The sequence below is a fragment of the Pseudophryne corroboree genome, chromosome 10 (assembly GCF_028390025.1).
Source record: "Pseudophryne corroboree isolate aPseCor3 chromosome 10, aPseCor3.hap2, whole genome shotgun sequence".
In the NCBI taxonomy this organism is placed as follows: Eukaryota; Metazoa; Chordata; class Amphibia; order Anura; family Myobatrachidae; genus Pseudophryne; species Pseudophryne corroboree.
In genome coordinates, this window is record NC_086453.1 from 235,625,669 (window position 1) to 235,643,104 (window position 17,436).

A 17,436-nucleotide genomic window follows, 5' to 3' on the forward strand; every position below is an offset into this window, starting at 1 on the left:
ATTTGTTGTGCTGCATTCAAATAGTCACCGCCCAAGGGGAGTGTATATTCCCCCGTACAAGTGTGCAATCGCATGTGTACGCCGAGCTGCAAAAAATACCTCAGTCAGTGGACAGCTGCAAATCCGTTCGCACCTCACTCACCATTGAATTATATTTCCACTGGGTGTAGTCTGTGCGCAGCCCAGGACTTACTCCTACAGAGAGATCAGAATGGGCTGATCGGGTCCAGAGCTGACGTCCCACACCCTCCATGAAAACGCTTGGGAACGCCTGCGTTTTCCCTGACACTCCCTGAAAACGGTCAGTTACCACCCACAAATGGTCTCTTACTGTCAAACAGCATGCGAATGGCTGTGCGATTGAAATTTTTGCACCAGCATGTCGCTGTCGGATTGTTGTTTGCCAACGCGTGTGCGCATTGCGGTGCATACACATGGGCAGTCTTTCGCTGATCGCCTGCTGTATGAAAACGCACAGCAGCGATCAGATCTGACCCTTAGGGAGAGATTTACTTTTTGGTAAATTGGAGGTTGAAAACTGAAACCATGGGGGTAATTTCAAGTTGATCGCAGCAGGAAATTTTTTAGCAGTTGGGCAAAACCATGTGCACTGCAGGGGAGGCAGATATAACATTTGCAGAGAGAGTTAGATTTGGGTGGGTTATTTTATTTCTGTGCAGGGTAAATACTGGCTGCTTTATTTTTACACTGCAATTTAGATTGCAGATTGAACACACCACACCCAAATCTAACTCTCTCTGCACATGTTATATCTGCCTCCCCTGCAGTGCACATGGTTTTGCCCAACTGCTAAAAAAATTCCTGCTGCGATCAACTTGGAATTACCCCCTATATACAATATGTGGCGATTTGTAAAGTCCCACACCTTGGGGTAAATTTATGAAAGGTTGGTTTTGCTGTCAATTAGAAACCAACAGAACCTGACATTGCATTGCAGAATTTACAAATCATCGGTGTGGACTGTCATTTCTCAGATATTAAGCACCTGTTCAGCCACAAATTTGACACCAATCCAAAATCTGATGTTTAAAGCACTTTACAGACAACTGTGATCTGTACAGGATTTGTTGTATTTAAAAAGCATTACAAATATAAAATAAATATGGCATTGGGTCTTCCCTCCCCAAGTACAGTCAACCCCTGGGCTTTGTGTGCAGAGGTAACAAAAGTGAAAATAATATTGCTCTTTAGAAGTGGACTACAGGCCCCAGCAAGCCTGCCTTGGCATGATGGCACTTAGCAAACCACAAGTGCCAGCATGCCTGGACATTAAAGGCCTGCTGGCACCTGTGCTCTGCCTGTAAAAATATATATCTATTTTCTATTAATAAACACCTCCCCATCACAACCCTCCTACCCAAAGTAGGAGTGCAGCAAAGAAGGCTAATAAGATATTAGCATGCATAAAACGGGGAATTGATGCAGGGGACGAGAGTATTATACTCCCATTATATAAATCACTAGTGAGGCCACATCTTGAATACTATGTGCAATTTTGGGCACCATATTACAAAAAGGATATCTTGGAGCTAGAAAAGGTTCTGAGGCGGGCGACCAAACTAATCAAGGACATTGAGACGCTGGAATACGAGGGAAGGCTTGCAAGGCTAGGCATGTTTACATTGTAAAAAAGGAGATTAAGATGGGACATGATCAACATCTACAAATATATAAGGGGTCAATACACAGAGCTCGAGAGTGACCTGTTTTCTATAAGATCAGCACAGAAGAAACGTGGTCACTTATTTAGGTTAGAGGAGAGGAGCTTCTGCACATTGAGGCAAAAAGGTTTTTTCACAGTAAGGACAATACGTGTTTGGAATTTCCATCCTGAGAGAGTAGTAACAGCGGACTCAGTCAACAACTTTAAGAATGGTTTAGATAAATTCCTATTGGATAAAGATATTCAGGGTTATGGTGCGTAGGCACGCATTAAAGTTAATATAACTAGTCCTAACATAAAAATAACTAGTACTGTAATATGACTGCATAGGAGACCACAAATAGGTTGAACTCAATGGACAATTGTCTTTTTTCAACCTTAGTTACTATGTTACTATGTATTAATTCGTTACTCAAAATGAAGGAGTTCAAATCCTCATCTGTCCCTGTAGCATACCTGAATCCTGGCAAAACAAGTAATTGACGCTTCTGCTCCTCGGGAGCTGTGTTGCAAATAAGAGGGCACTCAGGGACACTCTACATAGGAATGAATGTCAGAGTGTGGGAACTGTCGCTAACTGACCAATCAGCGCATGAGGTATATCCTGCCTGTTTAACTTTTAGAAGGCATCAATGTACATAAGTTTTATGAATCGATGTACTTTATATGTTTTGTAAACAATAATAAAGAACTATAGCTGTGTACAAATCAATGCAAACAGGACAATAAATGAAACTAAAAGAATATGAGATGTGTTTTTCAAAGTGTTTAAATGTGAGATGTACTGTACCTGGATTCAGAGAATGGCTGTTCTGGAAAGGAAGAGTTGAGCCCAGTGCCAGAAGAAGTTTCCCTTCATTGGAGGCCAGAAGAAGTCATCCATTTACCTACTTGACAATGCAGGAGTGGTCTCCCCACACCAGGGATCCGTCTTGGTAAATCATCGCTTGTTTCAAGCATCATTAAGCCTAAAGATTCTGGCTCAACTAATCACAGCATGGCCATTTAAATTAGGTGCTGTTGGCAGGCCAATCATGGCCTGGCATGTCTCAAACAATTACTGCAGCCATAGGTGATTGCCTGAACCAAATTGGACCATTAATGGCCTTCCAGCAGAACCTCAAGTGGCCATACTGTGAGTCTATATAATGGACAAGAAAAGACTAAAGACTACATAAGAAGTAGTTTCAGAGGTACAGCTACATACCACTACAAGGCACACCCAAGATTTTGTAATCAAGAGAAAAGAGACACCTAAGAAGCCCTTGTGCCAAAGAGCTAATAACAAACCTAAGCTGCCCAGGTGAAGATGCAGAGATGAAAAAAAACTACAGAAAGACACTGAGAGTTAAAAGTGAATCTGGCGTGTGTTAGGTTGAGGTTCCGTCGGTTTCAGTGACACAGACCTTTTTTGGAGAGGGCCACCACTCAGAAAAGTGCTTTATTAATACCCCTGTGTCACTGGATCAGCACAGGACCAGTGGGGCATTTGTACACAAATAGACTCATTGAATTATCAATGATTGGACACTAGCGGCAGGCTGCTTCCTGTACCCCAGGGGCCAGGCCACTTACTGTACCCCAGGTCTCCCTTGGAATAAACTTATTTGGGCAATAGGTTATTTTAACTTTAACTCCTGCCAATAGCTGCACCTATTCTGTAATTAAAAGCAAAGCCACCACACAGGAGTTGACAGGGCAAATTTGGCTCTGATACATTTTTTTTTCTTTAAGATGCAGGAATTGTAATACTATAAGAGCAGCATCATAAATAAAAGATGGATATGAGGACCAATCTTAACCAAAGACCAAACACTGTGCCTTTCCTGCACCATTGAAGAGCCTGCATTAGCCTACCATTGGTGGTCTTTAGATGCACACAGTAGGCAGCACCACACTAAGTTATTTCCACTATAACTGGTTGTTCCTATCAAAATGCAATAGGATATAAAATATAAGGGATGGAATTGGGATCCTGACACTTGGTGTGCCAGTGGTCAGTGGGATACCGACAAAGGTATCCTGATTGTCAGGATCCCTACACCTTTTAGGTAAGTATGCTAACCAAGCCCCTATACCCTCCTACACCTAACCCTCCCTTCCTGCAGCTTAACCCTAACCATCCCCCTCACCACCCAAACCTAACCCTCCCCTCCTTAGTGTCTAACCCTAACCCACCACCCCTGTAGATTCACCCTAACCCTCCAACCTTAGTGCCTTTCCCTCACCTTTTAGTCCCTAACCCTTCCCTGAGCAGCCTAACTCTAATACTCTCTCTTGTGCCTTGACCTAACCTCCCCCCAACAGGCTAACCAAAACCCTTCTTTGCATACTTATGATCAGGATGCCGACAGTTGGGATTCTCCGAAATTTTAGGTTTCCGTGTCTGTCTTCTGACCAGTGTAGGGATTCTGGCATCTGTATTCTGACTGTCGGCATTCCGACTGCTGGTAGGCTAACAGGATCCCAATTATAGCACATTATAGCATTTAAAGTATAGTATAGTTCACAGCATGCCAGTACAGGTTGAGTATCCCATATCCAAATACTATATTCCGAAATATGGAATATTTAAAAATACAGAATTTTTTTAGTGAGAGTAAGATAGTGAAACCTTTTTTTTTCTGACGGCTCAATGTACACAAACTTTGTTTAATACACAAAGTTATTAAAAATATTGTATTAAATGACCTTCAGGCTGTGTGTATAAGGTGTATATGAAACATAAATGAATTGTGTGAATGTAGACACACTTTGTTTAATGCACAAAGTTATTAAAAATATTGGCTAAAATGACCTTCAGGCTGTGTGTATAAGGTGTATATGTAACATAAATGCATTCTGTGCTTAGACTTGGGTCCCATCGCCATGACATCTCATTATGGTATGCAATTATTCCAAAATACGGAAAAATCTGATATACAAAATACTTCTGGTCCGAAGCACTTTGGATAAGGGATACTCAACCTGTACTATTATATATCTGGGTGTATACAGTAGATCATGTCAGCTAATTAAATAACAGGACTTTGTGTTTTGCAGTTGTTCTTTCCTTAACATAACCATTCCTGTTTTGTGTTTTTTTGGCCTGAAATGTGAAACAGTGTTAGCCTGTCAGTGCATACATCCACTGCTAGTTAAGCTAAGGGTCCACAAGCGGTGTGGCTTTTTTACAATGGAAACTGAGGAACTATACTGGGACTTACTTTGTGGAGAAAATTGGTGTATCCGGAACTCTCTGGGACCCTTGGAAGATTATCGTCAGATGAGCATATGTGTGCCTCCATCACCAGTGACTTTTTACATGTTTTATATCTATTAATGCTTGTGAGTGAACCTTTTAATTAAATAATCTCCTTATAAGTGGGTGTCTGCACTATTGCTTTGCTTTGTCTTTTAGCACATTCAGGAAAACGTCAAGAGATCCACCTGCGTGTACCAGCAGCGTGCTACATGCTTTCATAACTTGAACGTTTGTGAGTGCAAAATTTAAACTAGAGATGTGCGGCTGGCACTTTTCGTGTTTTGATTTTGGTCTTGGATCTGGATGATTTTTAAAAAAACATAAAACGGCTAAAATCACATAATTTGAGGGTAATTTTGATCCTACGGTATTATTAACCTCAATAACATTCATTTCCACTCATTTCCAGTCTATTCTGAACACCTCACACCTCACAATATTGTTTTTAGGCCTAACAGTTGCACCGAGGTTGCTGGATGACTAAGCTAAGCGACACAAGTTTACAACACAAACACCTGGCCCATCTAGGAGTGGCACTGCATTGCCAGACAGGAGGGCAGATATAAAAAAAGGCCCCAAACAGCACCTCATGCAAAGATGTAGAAGAGGTGCAATGAGGTAGCTGTATGACTAAGCCAAGCGACACAAACAATTGACCCATCTAGGAGTGGCACTGCAGTGGCAGACAGGAGGGCAAATATAAAAAAAGGCCCCAAACAGCACTTCATGCAAAGATGTAGAAGGGGTGCAATGAAGTAGCTGTATGACTTTGCCAAGCGCCAGAACATTTGGCCCATCTAGGAGTGGCACTGCAGCGGCAGACAGGATGGCACTTTTCAAAAACTAGGCCCCAAACAGCACCTCATGCAAAGGTGTAGAAGAGGTGCAAAGAGGTAGCTGTATGACTAAGCCTAGTGACACAAACAATTGGCTCATCTAGGAGTGGCACTGCGTTAGCAGACAGGAGGGCAGATATAAAAAAAGGCCCCAAACAGCACCTCCTGCAAAGATGTAGAAGAGGTGCAATGAGGTAGCTGTCTGACTAAGCCAAGCAACACAAACAATTTCCACTGGAATTATACAGCAATATCACTGGAATTATATGGCAGTACCACTGTACATACATGGCAGTATCACTGGAATTATATGGCAGTACCACTGGACATATACGGAAGTGTCAGACAGGATGGCACTTTAAAAAAATAGTCCTCAAACAGCACATGATGCAAAGAAGAAAAAGAGGTGCAAGATGGAATTGTCCTTGGGCCCTCCCACCCACCCTTATGTTGTATAAACAGGACATGCATACTTTAACAAACCAATCATTTCAGCGTCAGGGTCTGCCACATGACTGTGGCTGAAATGACTGGTTTACTTGGGCCCTACCAAAAAAGAAGCAATCAATCTCTCCTTGCACAAACTGGTTCTACAGAGGCAAGATGTCAACCTCATCCTCATCCTCCGATTCCTCACCCCTTTCACCGTGTACATCCTCCTCCTCACAGAGTATTAATTCGTCCCCACTGGAATCCACCATCACAGGTTCCTGTGTACTTTCTGGAGGCAATTGCTATTTTTCGGGCCACCGACAGTATCTCCTATACACCCCTGTCATATTTAAAAAAATTCTGCACCACCAAATTAATTATATGTACAAAACATGGGACGTGCTAGAATTTGCCCAGTTGTGAATCACGCACAGTATTGGTGGCATTGTCCGATATCACAAATCCCCAAGAAAGTCTAAGTGGGGTAAGCCAATGCGCGATGATGTCCCTCAGTTTCTGTACGAGGTTGTCAGCTGTGTGCCTCTTACGGAAAGCAGTGATACACAGCGTAGCCTGCCTAGAAACGAGTTTGGATTTGCGAGATGCTGCTACTGGTGCCGCTGCTGCTTTGTTGCTGCAGGAGGCAATACATCTACCCAGTGGGCTGTCACAGTCATTTAGTCCTTAGTCTGCCCTGTACCACTTGTCCACATGTCTGTGGTTAAGTGGGCACTGGATACAACCGCATTTTTTAGGACAGTGGTGACACTTTTTCTGACGTCTCTGTACATTCTCGGTATCGCCTGCCTAGTGAAGTGGAACCTAGATGGTATTTGGTACCGGGGACACAATACCTCCATCAATTGTCTAAATCCATCTGCACTAATGGCGGATACCGGATGCACGTCTAACACAAACATAAGTGTCAAGTCTCAGTTATCCGCTTTGCAACAGGATGACTGCTGTCATATTTCATATTCCTCACAAAGGACTGTTGGACAGTCAATTGCTTAGTTGAAGTAGTACAAGTGGTCTTCCAACTTTCCTTCTGGGATGACGATCGACTCCCAGCAGCAACAATGGCGGCAGCAACAGCAGCAGTAGGCATACCACTCAAGGATCCTCCCAAGGAATCCCGGTTAGGAGAGGACTCGTCAGTCTTGCCAGGGACATAGCCTGCAGGACTACTAGTGACGTCCATGGCTGAGGAGGAAGTTGACGTTGAGGGAGTTGGTGGTGTGGCTTGCAGGAGCTTGGGTACAAGAGGAAGAAGGGATTTAGGTGTCATTGGACTGCTTACGCTCTTGCCCAAAGTTTCACAACTTGACACTGACTTCTGATGAATGCACAGCAGGTGATGTATAAGGAAGGATATTCCTAGGTGGTTAACATGCTTACCCCTACTTATTACAGATTGACAGAGGCAACACATGGCTTGACACCTGTTGTCCGGATTTGTGGAGAAATAATTCCATATCAAAGAGGTGGCTTCATCCCATGGACAACAGGTGCCTCATTTAAACAAACTACATCAGCATCAGAATCCTCATCGTCAACTTCCTCCTCAGCTCAAGCAACATCCATATCCCCATCCTGGTGTACTTCAACAGTGACATCTTCAATTTGAATATCAGAAACTGGATTGTGGGTGCTCCTTCCAGCAGTTGCAGGGGGCGTGCAAATGGTGGAAGGAGCCATCTCTTCCCGTCCAGTGTTGGGAAATTCAGGCATCACAACCCTCGACACACTTGGACTCTCCTTGGGGATTTGTGATACCATCTCAGAACGCACAGTTCTTTTCTGTGCTTTTTCCAGCTTAACTCTTTAATCTTTCTAGTGGGAGGATGAGGGCTTCCATCTTCATGTGAAGCTGAACCACTAGTCATGAACATAGGCCAGGGCCTTAGCCGTTTCTTGCCACTCCGTGTCGTAAATTGCATATTGGCAAGTTTACGTTTCTCTCCAGACCATTTCATTTTTTTTTTATTTTTTTTTTTACTGAACTTTGGCTTTTTGGATTTTACATGCCCTCTATTATCACATTGGGCATCGGCCTTGGCAGACAACGTTGATGGCATTTCATCATCTATGTCATGACTAGTGGCAGCAGCTTCAGCACTAGGAGGAAGTGGTTCTTGATCTTTCCCTATTTTATCCTCCAAATTTTTGATCTCCATTATTTTTCTGGAGTTATATAACACAATATGCAGCACAGGAGCACTGGACATATGGCAGCAGCGTATACCACTGTGACTGGTGACTGGGATGACTGATGGCTGATGCACAGGACACTACCAGTGGTCTGATGCAGGACAACACAGTAACACTGTAAGGGACTTGTTGTTATTATTATACAGCAGCACTGGACATATAGCAGCAGAGGATACCACTGTGACTGGTCACTGGAATGACTGATGGCTGATGTGCAGGACACTACCACTGGACTGATGCAGCACAATACACCACCACTGAACTGATGCAGCAAAACACAGCACCCTATACAGCAGCACTGGACATATGGCAGCAAGAGGACACAACCATTGTGACTGGACAGATGCAGCACAAGACACGGACACTGAGGACACTGAGAGAACGGAGACACGTCCTCTCTCTACACTCTCCAATGCCGGAGTGAAAATGGCGGGGACGCGCGGCTCCTTATATGGAATCCAAATACCGGGAGAATCCAACAGCGGGTTGATGACGTTTTGCCTCGTTCTGGTTTCCGAGTCAGGCGGGAAAACCCGAGCCTGACTCGGATCCGGATTCAGGTAGGGAGGTTCGGTAGGGTTCGGATTTCAGGGATCTAAACCCGCTCATCTCTCCACCATTAAAAAGTTTTCCCATATTACTGGATGTCTGCACTATTGCGTCCCTTCTCTTTTTCAGTTTATTTATCGCACTGTTGATTTTTCTTGAGGAATTCATCCTGTTTTGAAAAAGGAAAGTTTCTTCCATTCCTTATTAACTTTTAGAAAAAGAATGGTTGACCAACATCTAGGAGATCTATGTTATATATGTAACCATGGTAACAGTGTATGCGCAATTATTCCTTTAATTTTCTATCTTCTATATTATATGGGAAAGAAGTTATTTTTTTCCAATGTGTATATGCTGCATTATTTCACTGCTTAATCAGTGCAGAAAGCACAGTAACTATATTTTTCTATTTTAAGAAATTGTTATATATGTGCTCCCTTGGTGAATTGATTTTTACCTATTTTTATTGTATTAAACATCAATCACCACTGATTTTTTGCATTTTATTGTTTCCTCAGCTGCTGCACCAAAGACAAAGGTGCCTGTTAAATGACAGCAAGCTGAAACAGGTATTAAGGAGGCTGGTAAGTTAAATACAGAAAACACCCACACACACAATCACACACACATAAAATGTCTATCATAGACTGTTCTTCATCCATCCGCATACACCAACATCCATAAAGAAATAACTGACACTGACACCAGAATAATGTTTGCCAATAGAATTGTCAGCTTTTATTAAAACAAATGGTATGGTGGCAAGGAGGGACGGCCTATTTAAATGTCCCTATTTATTCTAACCTTTACTTTTAACTGTGGCTGACCACAACACAAGAGGAGGCAAGGGCCCAACTTCAGCCCGGCCTCCATCGCATAACAAGGAGGGGGTTTTAAGGGCCCAATTTCAGCCCAGCCCCCATACATCCCAAGGGGAGGCTTTTAAGGGGCCCAATTTCAGCCCAGCCCCCCACTGATCACAAGGGGCTATCATAGGCCATTTGCCACCCCTTGTGTTACTTGCTCTTTATCGGGAATACCGTGGCCAACTCTCCACTCAAGGTATTCCCCAACTCCCACCCAAAGGTGCTCAGGTGTGTACCAACTCCACCGGAGACCGAAGCCCACCTGGTCCGATGGAACTCCGGCCCCGTAATGTATCAAACTCCACCACCTTCACATCTCCTGAGCACCTATAAAACTCTTTAAATTACAGCCACAATTTCAGGCCGTCCCAACCCGCCAAGCCGACACCAATAATAAACTCATCCAGGGCGGGTGGGTGGGTCAATTTTCACTGAGGAAAAGGGGGAGAACCTATTCAGTCCTCTCCTTATAAGGGCTAAGCCCCTCCCATCACCAGACTCCTCAGTCAACTCATAGGCCCACTGTTACCATGGATACCTCCACTTATCACAGCTGCTTCATTCAGCCTGCTATTCAGAATTTTATGTCACTACAGCCATATAAAATGTCCTCCGTTCTCTTAAAATGTCTATCATAGACTGTTCTTCATCCATCCGCATACACCAACATCCATAAAGAAATAACTGACACTGACACCAGAATAATGTTTGCCAATAGAATTGTCAGCTTTTATTAAATCAAATGGTATGGTGGCAAGGAGGGACGGCCTATTTAAATGTCCCTATTTATTCTAACCTTTCCTTTTAACTGTGGCTGACCACAACACAAGAGGAGGCAAGGGCCCAACTTCAGCCCGGCCTCCATCGCATAACAAGGAGGGGGTTTTAAGGGCCCAATTTCAGCCCAGCCCCCATACATCCCAAGGGGAGGCTTTTAAGGGGCCCAATTTCAGCCCAGCCCCCCACTGATCACAAGGGGCTATCATAGGCCATTTGCCACCCCTTGTGTTACTTGCTCTTTATCGGGAATACCGTGGCCAACTCTCCACTCAAGGTATTCCCCAATTCCCACCCAAAGGTGCTCAGGTGTGTACCAACTCCACCGGAGACCGAAGCCCACCTGGTCCGATGGAACTCCGGCCCCGTAATGTATCAAACTCCACCACCTTCACATCTCCTGAGCACCTATAAAACTCTTTAAATTACAGCCACAATTTCAGGCCGTCCCAAGCCGCCACAGTTTCAACGAAACCCCCGCCACCATACCTCTACCTTAAACCTATCCTTAACTACTCCTAAAATCCTCCAACCTATCAATAAAATTCCTGAGTAAGAACTGCTAACAATAAATCCTCCATAAAAATTTCCATACCCCTCAAATTCAGATGGACACCATCGGCCATATAAAGATGAGGAGCAGAAACTGAAATTGAGGGATGTGGGACCACAAACCCCCAATTTTCGCTAACAGCTCTGCCCACCACAGAATTGATCCGGCGCCGGATCAACTCAATTGCAGCAGGTCTGTCCGCACCTCTCCACACCAAACGAGGGATAATGTCCGACCATCCTACACTCAAAAAGCACAACCTGTTCTGCAGATTAACTAAGTCCCTAACTATAGCTTTACGAAGATCTAAACCAGACCTTCTGGTCAAATCATTTCCGGCAACATGGAACACCACCCTCAAGGGGTATCCCGACCTCTCCAACTGCTGCCAAAAAAGCGGGATGACTTGCTCCCACCGAAGTCCCCTCACTCCGATCCATCTGACCAGATTAGCTTCCGGGGACTGAAGGCACTCCACACCAGATCTTTCACCATAGTACACGTATGAGTGCCCCATAATCCAAATCGGACACTCATCCAAGCGCAAATCTGAAAATACAAAAGCATTCACAGAAACTTATCGAACAAAAACCCCTAACACCAAAATCTTGCAACAACATTACCCCAAAACAACATTACCCCAAAAACTTGCTAAAATGGTTTTATTATTAATTTATTAAATAGTTTAATTTGGCCTCTAATGTGAGAATTTTTGAAACGGGAATTACCTTTCATTACAAAAAGGGGAGGGAGGTTAGGTAAGGGGGATCAGACTTGACGAGAGGCGAAAAACACACCTGCCAGGCGGGTATGAACCCCAAGGCTTAAGGCACCTGACAGGATAAAAAATTCCTCAAGACCCCCAAATATGGCGAGTGGCTGAAACCTCAAGTCTGATTTTTTTTTTTAAACAGGTCAAAACCTGATATATTTCTGAAATACATCATACTTCCACCTCCCCAGAGCTCTAATTTGCCCGCTCGAACAGCCTTCAGCGTCTGCTGCTGTCGCCGCACCTATCCGAAACGAATGAGTACCATATCTCGATACCGGCAAACCCATCGTGCAAATACAACGTTCCACACCCATCTAAATTGAAATTGAGTCACCGGCATACCATCCAAATGCTGCAACCATGGACCTGGAATATCAGTCCTTGTTTTCACATAAACCCTCGCCAAGGACACAGGACAAATCTCTTTGTCGTCCACACATCTCAAAACAACCCAACAACCTTTGCCCAATTGGTCCGTTTTGGAACGTTGTACTTTGCACCATAAGCCTCCTTCTTCCAATGACACGTGTTCACGAAGCATAGGTGACATTGCTGATTTTGAAGCTGCCACCAGTTCACTGACTCTAAAGGCCCCAAAAAAGGCCATAACGAAACACAATGTAAATAAAAGTGCTTCGTAATCAGATGCACAGACATCATGCAACACGACCGCCATGCGCCGCAATATTGGAATGGTTATTGGTCTACGTGCATCTTGTACAGGGGGCATAACTCGAGCCCAACCTTTTAGAATCTTTGCTAGAAAGAAAGACTTAGTAAAATCATGCCGGCCATCAAGTCTCAAGAAATAAGAAAGAGCAGACAGTAAACGTGTTACAAACCCTCTTGATCTGCCTGCTCTAAAACATTCCCACACGTAATCCAATAACATTGCATAATCGGTCTTACCTTGTTCCTGATGCAAGCGAACATATCTTTCCCACTCTCCGAGAGCATTTCTGTACCCTCGAAGGGTGGAGGGAGCCAAGGATCGCAGAGCTAAACCCTCCAATCCGGGCGTATCACCTGCCAGGCATAAGATGAGCAAGGGTCACCAGATACATTCGCATCCGGAGCTAGCACCCTAAACCTGCGCCACTCGAAACGCGATAGCGCATCCGCCACGCCGTTTTCAATGCCCGGAACATGCTTAGCGCGAAAACTTATATTTGATTGAAGGCAGCGCAACACTATTTGTGCCAACAACCGCAGTACTGGCATGCCGGAAGCTCTCTGACTGTTAACCGCCTGAACCACCCCCAAGTTATCACACCAAAAAACTACTGACAAGTTGGCTAAAACCTCATGCCCTAACTCCAGAGCCACCATGATAGGGAATAATTCTAATAATAAGTTGCTAGTAAGTCCCTCTTCAACCCAAGATTTTGGCCATGGGGAAGCACACCACCTGCCCTCCAAAAATGCTCCAAACCCCGTAGAACCTGCTGCATCGGTGAATAATTGCAACTCAACATTGGAAATGCGTATGGACTGCCAAATAAGAACACCATTAAAGGTGGCCAGGAACTCTTCCCAAATGTGTAAATCCCTGCGAATTTCTTTGGATAATCTTATAAAATGACTGGGTTTTTTAACACCCGCTGTGGATCTCTCCAACTTCCTGCTAAAAACTTTACCCATGGGTATAACTCGACAAGCAAAATTGAGAGACCCCAATAATGATTGGGCCTGTTTGAGCGTCAACTTGCCGTTTGCCAATGCCACAATTATTTTCCCCTTTAATTTGTCTATCTTTTCCTTGGGTAAACGACAGCATCCTTCTATGGTATCAATTTCTATTCCCAACAACGTCAACACCGATGTGGGACCTACAGTCTTCTCCTCGGCCACTGGGACCCCAAATTCCTTCAATAATGACAACGCATTTAATAAAATATTACCACATATGTCAGATCCGGCTGGACCCATAAACAAAAAATCATCTAAGTAATGCACAATTCCAAACTGACCTGAATTTTTGGAAATGCACCAATGCAGAAAACTGCTGAATTTTTCAAAATATGAACAAGATATGGAGCAACCCATTGGAAGACATCTATCCACATAAAAACCGTCATCCAGACGGAAACCTAGATAACGAAAAAATTCCGGGTCAATGGGCAACAGCCGAAAAGCCGATTCTATATAAATTTTACTCATAAGAGCCCCACTACCGAATGATCTCACCTTGTCTAAAGCGTCCTCAAAGGACTGATACACTACCATGGACAAACTCTCAGGAATTGCATCATTCACTGAAGACCCTCTTGGAAATGATAAATGCTGTATTAGCCTGAATTTACCCGGAGTCTTTTTTGGAACAACCCCAACTGGGGACAAAATTAAATCAGGCAATGGGGGGCAACTAAAAGGACCTACCATCCTACCCAAAGCAACTTCCTTATCAACTTTTTCTTTTAACATAACTGGGAACTCCTGAGCCGAACGTAAATTGCCAATCCGACCACATTTAACTTGGCTTTTTATAGGCAACGGAAAACCTTTTGAGAAACCTAACCTTATAAACTCAGAATCGTCTCTATTTGGATAGTGATCCAACCAATGCAATAATTTGTTCAACTTAACTGGAGTAGGTGCCCTACTTAGACACACCCGTTGCTGGGATTCGTTGTTGTTGCTGCTTGTGCCAACTACCTCTCCCACTAGCCGTTTGCTGGCAGTTTTTAATGGGATGGGTTCCTTCACAGCGGATACAAACATGCCGAAAACGACACTTGAACCCTAGGGTACATTGACTATTATTGAAGGCATAGCATTTGCCTGACCGATTCTTACCCACCATCCATCTGTTACTGGAATTACCTTGTTTATCCGCCAGACCCTCTAAACCACTCTTAAGAGGTTGAGTAACATCTACAAAAATCTCCACATCTTTTTTGCCAAAATCCATGATCTCCTTCCCATTTTGTTTTCTACGAAACTCCTCATCATAGGACCTCCATGCTGTTCCGCGCCCGGATGTGGCCAATTCGTGTAACAAATACATATATTTAATTATGTTCATGTGCTCCTGAGGCCTGGATTCCAAATAACAAGCTGCAAAAATAAGCATGCCCTTCTGCCAGTTAGAGTAAGACTTATAAGCCTCCTCACCTATACCTGATTTCTTTTTAGCCGCTTCAAATGCTTTTCTCCCTTTGCTAGTTAAAGCAAACATATTGACAAATTTTCCTTGTCTAATCCGCTCCCTAATTCTGGGTCGTATTCCTCTCAAAACTGCAGTATTAGCGCATTGCAAAGAATCCTCAGGACCCTCCTCCGAGGACATGCTGGAGCTACTATGTCTGCGCCTTCTTTTATGTCTTGCATTGTAACCCCTGCATCTGCTATCACATGAACCTGAGGACTCAGAGGAAGAAGTAGATGAGTCCCTGTGAACTCTGCGCCTATGCTTACGCTTTTGTGACGCTTTCTTCCCACATCCTTTCTCTGTAACTGTGCCCCTGTTACCTGACCCAACTACTGCATCATTTTGGCGCGCTGCAGGGTGCACGACCGACTCACCATAAAGATCTCCCTCGTCCAGTGCAGACTCCACCACCGCCGCTGATTCCCCAGAATTGTCCTGCACTTCAGGGGCTGCAAAGAACTCCTCTGTAGAAATGCAAGGAGAAACATCTACCAAAAACTCATTAATATTCCTGTTGCCCCTATTACTTCCACCCGATCTGGGCTGTAAAACAGCCGCCCCTAATTCACCAACGCCATTCCCCAGCAAACCGTCAGGATTCTGTTCCCTCAAAAAATTCCTTTCGGTGTTATTAGCATTCAGCACCGGGACCAGCGTTGATATAACCGAGGTGCATATAGACGCTACCTCAGACGAGTTGAATCCAGCTCCATAACTTCCAAAACGCACCGCATCAGCATATGACTTCCCTGGTACTGTGCCGCTCATACCATGTACCTCTGGTGCCCCTCTTTTACCCCTAATATTACACGTGGCGGGCCTTCCTTGCTGCATTCCAGCATTTCTAATACCTGATGTGCTCGCGCCCTGGCCCGCTCCAACCGTGTCAACGCCATTATTTATCGCATTAACCGGACCCTTGTTAATACCATTGTTAGGTGCCCCCTCTCCTTGCACCGACTCTTGTACCCTTGTACCTCTCCCATTGTGCTCACCTCTAGTAAGAACAGAACTGCGTTGACCACCTCTGGCAGCCACGGACCCCCGCGGGCCCACGGGGCGACCGCGTCGTACCTCAGGCACATGCACTCCTGAGGTAACTCCCCGGGATGTTACCATTCTCCTCAACACCCCTCTCGACGACGACGCCATAGCCCCAACACTTCACGACATGGTGTTCACGGTAACCGGTTCTTCAGAATAATTTCCTAAAGTACTAGTCAAACCAGCAGCTCGTGTCACAGACGCGCTACTGACCCAGCCTCTGCGTGACGCAGCTTCGCCCGCCAAAACCCTCTCAGGCGGTCAAGCCCGACCCCTGGCGGCGACATTACCAACATTGTTCCTAGCCTGACTTCTTGTTTGTAATGACCGCTGCTGCCCCCTCCCTGACACTAAGACAGCAGCATCCCCTTCCCCGCTGTCAATAAAACGAACAGGGGGATGCACCGCACGACTAGGCCTCAGCATGTTAGAAGATAGGAAAGATAGCTAAGAAAAAGGCAAAGAATAAAAGAGGGTTGAAAAGATTAGAGATTAGTAAAGATGGAAAGGAAATAATAAGAAAAATGCCACAAAATCACAAATAATACACAGTTCAATACAAAACAAATGCAGAGCACTTCACTGTTCAATTTTCATTGAGGAAAAGGGGGAGAACCTATTCAGTCCTCTCCTTATAAGGGCTAAGCCCCTCCCATCACCAGACTCCTCAGTCAACTCATAGGCCCACTGTTACCATGGATACCTCCACTTTTCACAGCTGCTTCATTCAGCCTGCTATATTAATATCAAAAAAGAAAAAAGAAAAAGAGGTAGCATTATGGTGCACGAGGTCACTTGATTCTGACCATTTATTGAGTCATGAATTAAAACGTAACTTTTATTAGATAATTTTAAATAAACTCCCCACCTATCTAAAAAGCGAAATATATTAAAAATAAAGAAGAATAGTAGGAAATAAGATATTAAAATTAAGCGCTGAGGCACCTAATATAACTCCCCTTATTACTCTATAAGCGATTCAAATATCGATGGTGCTATTGTGTCGTAATGTGTAAATTGTCCCCAATGTGTATATTGTGCAATTGTCACCAACAAGGGCAACAGTGTGGAGCACTCCTCATATATAGAGTCAGTGTTAACTTCAGATTTGGAAGTGATTCAGAGGATGGAGATGGATTATCTTGTATTGAAAAATCCTAGACTAGTAAAATAGGATACTATGTCTCCTTCAAACACTGTTGCAAAAGATATGTATATTGTAACGGACTAACCTATCCCCTGTCAGGGAGTGATCAGGTCCTCGTGACAATTGTAGCGAGTAAACTATGTGCTTTATGTATCTTTATGCTGCTG